This window comes from Theropithecus gelada, chromosome 17, assembly GCF_003255815.1.
Source record: "Theropithecus gelada isolate Dixy chromosome 17, Tgel_1.0, whole genome shotgun sequence".
NCBI classification, from domain to species: Eukaryota; Metazoa; Chordata; class Mammalia; order Primates; family Cercopithecidae; genus Theropithecus; species Theropithecus gelada.
The window spans coordinates 39,034,072-39,039,924 of record NC_037685.1 but is presented as its reverse complement, the minus strand read 5'-3'; positions in this window follow the sequence as shown (position 1 = coordinate 39,039,924).

Here is a 5,853-nt window from a genome sequence, read left to right as displayed (position 1 = left end):
CAGAAAATACCCAGGTCAGGTAATTAGATCCAAACAATGGAGCACATTGCAATGGCTGAGCAGATCGCTTGGCTCCGTGTGGCTACTTTTTAAAGGTCTTGATCTTCACTTGGTCAGGATGATAATTTGGTAAACAGTCAATGGCACAACTTTTATTTCTGAATCCCTCCTTGCAGACATTTTTCCGACGAGGGAGCCTTCTCTAGTTTTCTCAGTGTGCGTGGCGGATTGAGGAGCACGTGGTGAGGTGTGCTCTTGCACGGACTTCCAAGATTGGCAGGGGCTGCCTGGGTACCTGTTTTCTCAAGGACTCTGCCACCCAGTGCATAATCAGTTCTGAGCCACTCCTCTTCCCTTGCCCATATGCCCCTGGAAGCACCTGTATTGCTGAAATGACATGTATCAAAAACAACGAGACAGGCTGGGCTCAATGCCTTACCAACTATTTGTGAACCAAAATAAAAACCCGATCTCAAAAGACTAAATGGTGAGTGAGGGACGGAGCGTCAGTGCCACCTTAGAAAATATGTGACTTGTGTTAGTTTAATCTCAGGTCTGACATCACGCGAAAGTGCTGTCTCTGCAAAATACAGCCTGGGGGGAAATTTTGCCAGTGTCTTGCTCTGGTGAGTTAATATGCATTTAAACAGTTTTATAACAGATTATTTACCAACGGGAACAGAATGCTTTGGCATGGGGTGCCTTTGACAGAGCTGTTCTATTGCACTGGCTAATTCCATATTTCTAAAGAATTTCCACATACTCCTGGTGGACGTAGGTTCTCTCAAATTCTTCCCTCTACTGGTGAAATGGGAGAAATGGCAAGTAGGTGAGATTATGTTGCCCTCTGGTGTCTGCCAACCCAAAAGAAAGAACTAGAACTCAGGAAGGTGATGAGATGAAGGAAGGTAGAGGGTGCTCCCCATCGAGAGAAAGATGAAGATGAAGAGGTCGGGAGATGAAGAGGGAGGAAGAGAATGAGCTTGGCGTCCTCTACCCGTTGGACCTTCTTCTCTTGGATGAGTGACAGGATTCCAACTACTCTTCCTGTCTGAGGAGGAAAGTGACACCTCCAGGGCTATTCGCCTGATGAGTCTGGGGTCTCTGTGATCTGTGATGGGGAAGTAGGCTCATCGGGGGGTGGGACCTGGCTGTTCTCTGTAGGGAACCGCTGGGGAAGGGAGCTGAGTGATGGCCACCCATAGTCCCATCCTTCAGGTTTGGCCGAATAGGAGAATGTCCCTGGGACTGGGAGTGGGAGGGAAATAGCCCTTGTCCTGGGGGGGAATTCTTGGCGGTTATGACATTATTAAAAGTACAGGGATGGCAAAGGGGAATTTGTTGGTTGTCCACTGCAGGGGTCTTGACACCTAGTAGCAGTGGCCATTTTAGACCGTGGCCCTCGGGAGCTCTCTCAAGAACATCCTGCCAGGAGGGCAGCCCCAGAGAGTGCAATGGAGAGAGGGAGTTTCTTCCCCCACAGGGAACTGAGTCCAGCCCTCCGCCCTCAGAATTGCAGCTACTGCCTGAGGACCCACCTGTGCCTAGGATGGAGACCAGGCTTTTCATTCTCTTTAGGAAGCCCCACCAATAACCCCAAATGTACTTCTCACGGCCTAGCCTGGGGCACCTGGCTCCCCCACTCTGGGCCCATGTCTGGGCTCTGCCATGTTTGCCAGGAACCCGGGGCAGCAGGGTGCGGTGAGCCCAACCAGCCTGTTATTACACCTTGTATCATCTTCTGATGTGCCTATCCTGTCATTGACTTTTGATGCCCTACACAAGAGCAGGCATTACATCTTCTTGCCACAAACTATGGCAAGTCTGTGGAAAATTGTTGATAATTTTTCTTTTTCTTCTTTTTTTTCTTTTTTGAAATGGAGTCTCACCCTGTTGCCCAGGCTGGAGTGCAGTGGCGCGATCTTGGCTCACTGCAAGTTCCACCTCCCGGGTTCACGCCATTCTCCTGCCTCAGCCTCCTGAGTAGCTGGGACTACAGGCGCCCGCCACCACACCTGGTTAATTTTTTGTATTTTTAGTAGAGATGGGGTTTCACTGTGTTAGCCAGGATGGTCTCGATCTCCTGACCTCGTGATCTGCCTGCCTTGGCCTCCTAAAGTGCTGGGATTACAGGCGTGGCCGATAATTTTTCTTATAGAAACAAACAATTGGCTGGGGACGAGGCTCACACCTGTAATCCCAGCACTTTGGGACGCGGAGGTGGGTGGATCACCTGAGGTCAGGAGTTTGAGACCAGCCTGGCCAACATGGTGAATCCCCATCTCTACTAAAAATACAAAAATTAGCTGGGCTTGGTGGTATATGCAGGTAATCTCAGCTACTCGGGAGGCTGAGGTGGGAGAATCTCTTAAACTCGGGAGGCGGAGGTTGCAGGGAGCCGAGATCGCACCACTACACTCCTGCCTGGGTGACAAGAGTAGAGTGAAACTCGGTCACAAAAAAAAAAGGAAAAGAATCAAACAATTGATGACTATTCAAAGAAACTGATGGCAGCTAGGAGTAAAAATGTGGGCAAAGTTTGGGCAGAGGCACAGGGCGGCAGAGCGCTCCACCTTTGGTTAGGATTGGTGGAGACCATGGAGCCATGGGAGGAAATCCTTTGGGTGCCTCAGCCCTGTGGGGCCGGGGAGGGAACCTGGTTACCCTGGTTTCCTGGAAGGAGGCTGCAGGGAGGCACCGGAGGGGAGTGAAGCTGGGAAAAGGAAGCACCTTCAGCAGCAAGTTTCTTTTGTAGATTCGCTTGGGTTCTTCAAATCCTAGTTCAAAAGCCAGTAAAGAGCCATGAGTGTTGGCACATTTCTGTAGTCCCAACTACTCGGGAGGCTGAGGAGGGAGGATCACTTAAGCCCAGGTGTTGGAGGCTGCTCTGACTGTGCCACTGCACTCCAGCCTGGGCAACAGAGGGAGACCGTGTCTTAAAACCAAGAACAACCACAACAACAACATCAAAAAACAAAGCCAGTAAAGCTGGGATTTCTTCCTTCCTTCCTTCCTTCCTCCCTCCCTCCCTCCCTCCCTCCCTCCCTCTCTCTCTCTCTCTCTCTCTCTCTCTCTTTCTCTCTTTCTCTCTTTCTCTCTTTCTCTCTTTCTTTCTTTCTTTCTTTCTTTTGAGATGGAGTCTCGCTCTGTCACCCAGGCTGGAGTGCAGTGGCAAGATCTCGACTCACTGCAACCTCTGCCTCCCAGGTTCAAGTGATTCTCTTGCCTCAGCCTCCCGAGTAGCTGGGATTACAGGCTCTCATCATGCCCAGCTAATTTTTGCTTTTTAGTAGAGGTGGGGTTTCACCATGTTGGCCAGGCTGGTCGTGAACTCCTGACCTCAAGTGATCTGCCCGCCTTGGCCTCACAAAGCCTGCTGGAATTACAGGCGTGAGCCACCATGCCCAGCCAAAACTGGGATTTCTGATGTAATTCCCAGGCTAACAGAACTCTTGAGTGAAAGGGGGATAATGGTCTAGCACTTAGCTCTCAGTAAATTCAAAGTGTAGTTATTGAATGAATGAATGAATGAATGAATGGAATATTGCAATTGATTTTTGTTATTGGTTTTTGACTAGAGGGTATGTATATGGATGGTAAGTAAGAAGAGAAAATGGGAAAACAGATTTTGTTTTAAAAAACTGCATGACCACATAGGAAACATAGGTTCAGATTATAGTTGTGGAAACTCTGCAAGACTAGGAGATGTAAAGGAAGGCTACAGTGAGGAAAGAAAGTCAGCAGAATAATGTTCAAATATAGCGAATTCATGGATCTGTGAACTGTCTTATTTAATTTTCATGCAACAGAAACAGAAGCAGCCATAATAATTTTACAGGCAGTACGCAGGGGGTCGGGCCAGCACCTCCACCAGGCACTTGCTGATTCCCTCCTTGGTATTTTCGCTACAGGTGAGACCAGCTTATGCTAGTGACTAGGAATGTCCAGGGTTGGCTTTTAGGGGAAACATGCTGCAGAAGGATATCCTGCACCCTCCGTGGGCGGGGAGGGGGTGATTCCCCCCGTTTGCCGAGGTGCCCGCCAGCTGGGCGATGCCTTTTTTCTGGGCTTTGAGTGCCCACGCACCCGGCCACCTCGAGTCACCTTCCCCAGCACGTGCTCCCTCTGAGGAAGCAGCATCTACTCTAGCACAGGCCTTGCCTGGAACCTTTAGTGCTCTTTTCTAGAGAAGGATTTGGTGAGGTTCGTTGTATTCAGACTGGGTTGTTCTTTCAGAAATTGGTCTGTGCTGTCTTCATTTTATTTACCAAAATACGAGCTACAACGCTACAGACTGATCATTTTACTACATCTTTCTCCTTCTCCCACTCCTGTCTGTCTTTGTAAGTCAAAGCTATTTTGCATTAACCGAGCAACAAAATGATTTACAAAATGAGAGACAGGGACAAGCTACTCGAACGGTTAGATGGCAATAACAAATATTTACACGCACCTGGCTGACGCTGACTTTTGGAGAGCGCGCGCTTGTCAACTGAGAGCTGGGGAAATAGCCATGGGAGGCCAGCCTCTGGTGTTCTGCTGGACAGCCTCTCGGGCCAAAAATAATCTTTGTTTTTTTGTTTTAGAGTCTGTATCTGTAAAAAGAAGTTATTAGCTTGGACCCCTCTGTCAGTCCAAGGGGACTGCACAGAGTTCCTAGTTGACTTTCAGAAGCCTGAGCCTCAGATCTGGGGCTTAGAGGTTGGTGGGAAGGGGTGAAGGTTTGGGGGGAAGGCAAGCGAGTCCCTCTAAGGAGCCGCCGAGGGTGTCCTGGTGGGCCCAGGGTCCTGGTGAATTTGAACTCCTGCTAGGCCTCATTTTTCCCTTTATCTCCTTTCCTCTCTCAAATAATAACGTCCTTGTGAAGAAAAAATATTTACCTTATTTTATTTAATTTTTTATAAAGACAAGTTCTTACTCTGTTACCCAGGGCTCAAACTCCTGGGCTCAAGCAATCTTCCTGCCTTGGCCTCCCAAATAGCTGGAACTACAGGCGCATGCCACCTCGCCCGGTTAAAAATATTTTTAAAATTAAAAACTGGGCTGCGCATGGTGGCTCATGCCTGCAATCCCAGCAATTTGGGAGGCCAAGACAGGAGGAACGTTTGAGTCCAGGAGTTCCAGACCAGTCTGAGCAACATAGCAAGACCCCGTCTCTGTAAAAATACACAAAGTTAGCCAGGCATGGTGGTGTACTCCAGTCTGGGCGACAGCGTGAGACCCTGTATGTTTTTTTAAATTAAAAACTAGCAGACTTTGATATATGCTTCTTGAATTCTCCTGCTGGGTCTCCCACCTTGCAGGATCCTCCTGTAGCCCAGTGTTGGGGTGTAGGAGACGTAAGGGCTGTTGGGGTCAGACTATAAACCTGCTTAGTCTGGCTGATGGATCGGTAGCAGAGCTTTGCTCTGTAATATTTGTATGGAAAATGCAATGTTTGCACAATGAAGCCCACCAGATTTTCAAGTGGAGGGAGTGAAGCCAGTTTACAATCAATGATAACAGGTTTCCCTGGCTGCCATTACCCCAAATAGCATCTTATTTCAGCAAAATGGTGGCAACCAGCAGGAGGTCCGACAATGCAGATTTTAATCAGAAAGTTTAATGTGATATACAATTCACAGTTTGTGCACTGTGAGAAATGTTTCTCACTGCATGAACTTTGAGGACTCAGCTCTGAGCAAAAGGAGTTTCAATTTATGTAACACCTTTCTCAGCAAACAATACCCCAAAGCACTTCCTGGTAATAGATGGCTGGCATTGCTGGGAAGCCACTGCAGAAGCCTTTCTTAAAATTACCCAGGATATTTATTTGGAGCAATTAAAAGAAGCGGCTGCATTTCACACAAATCC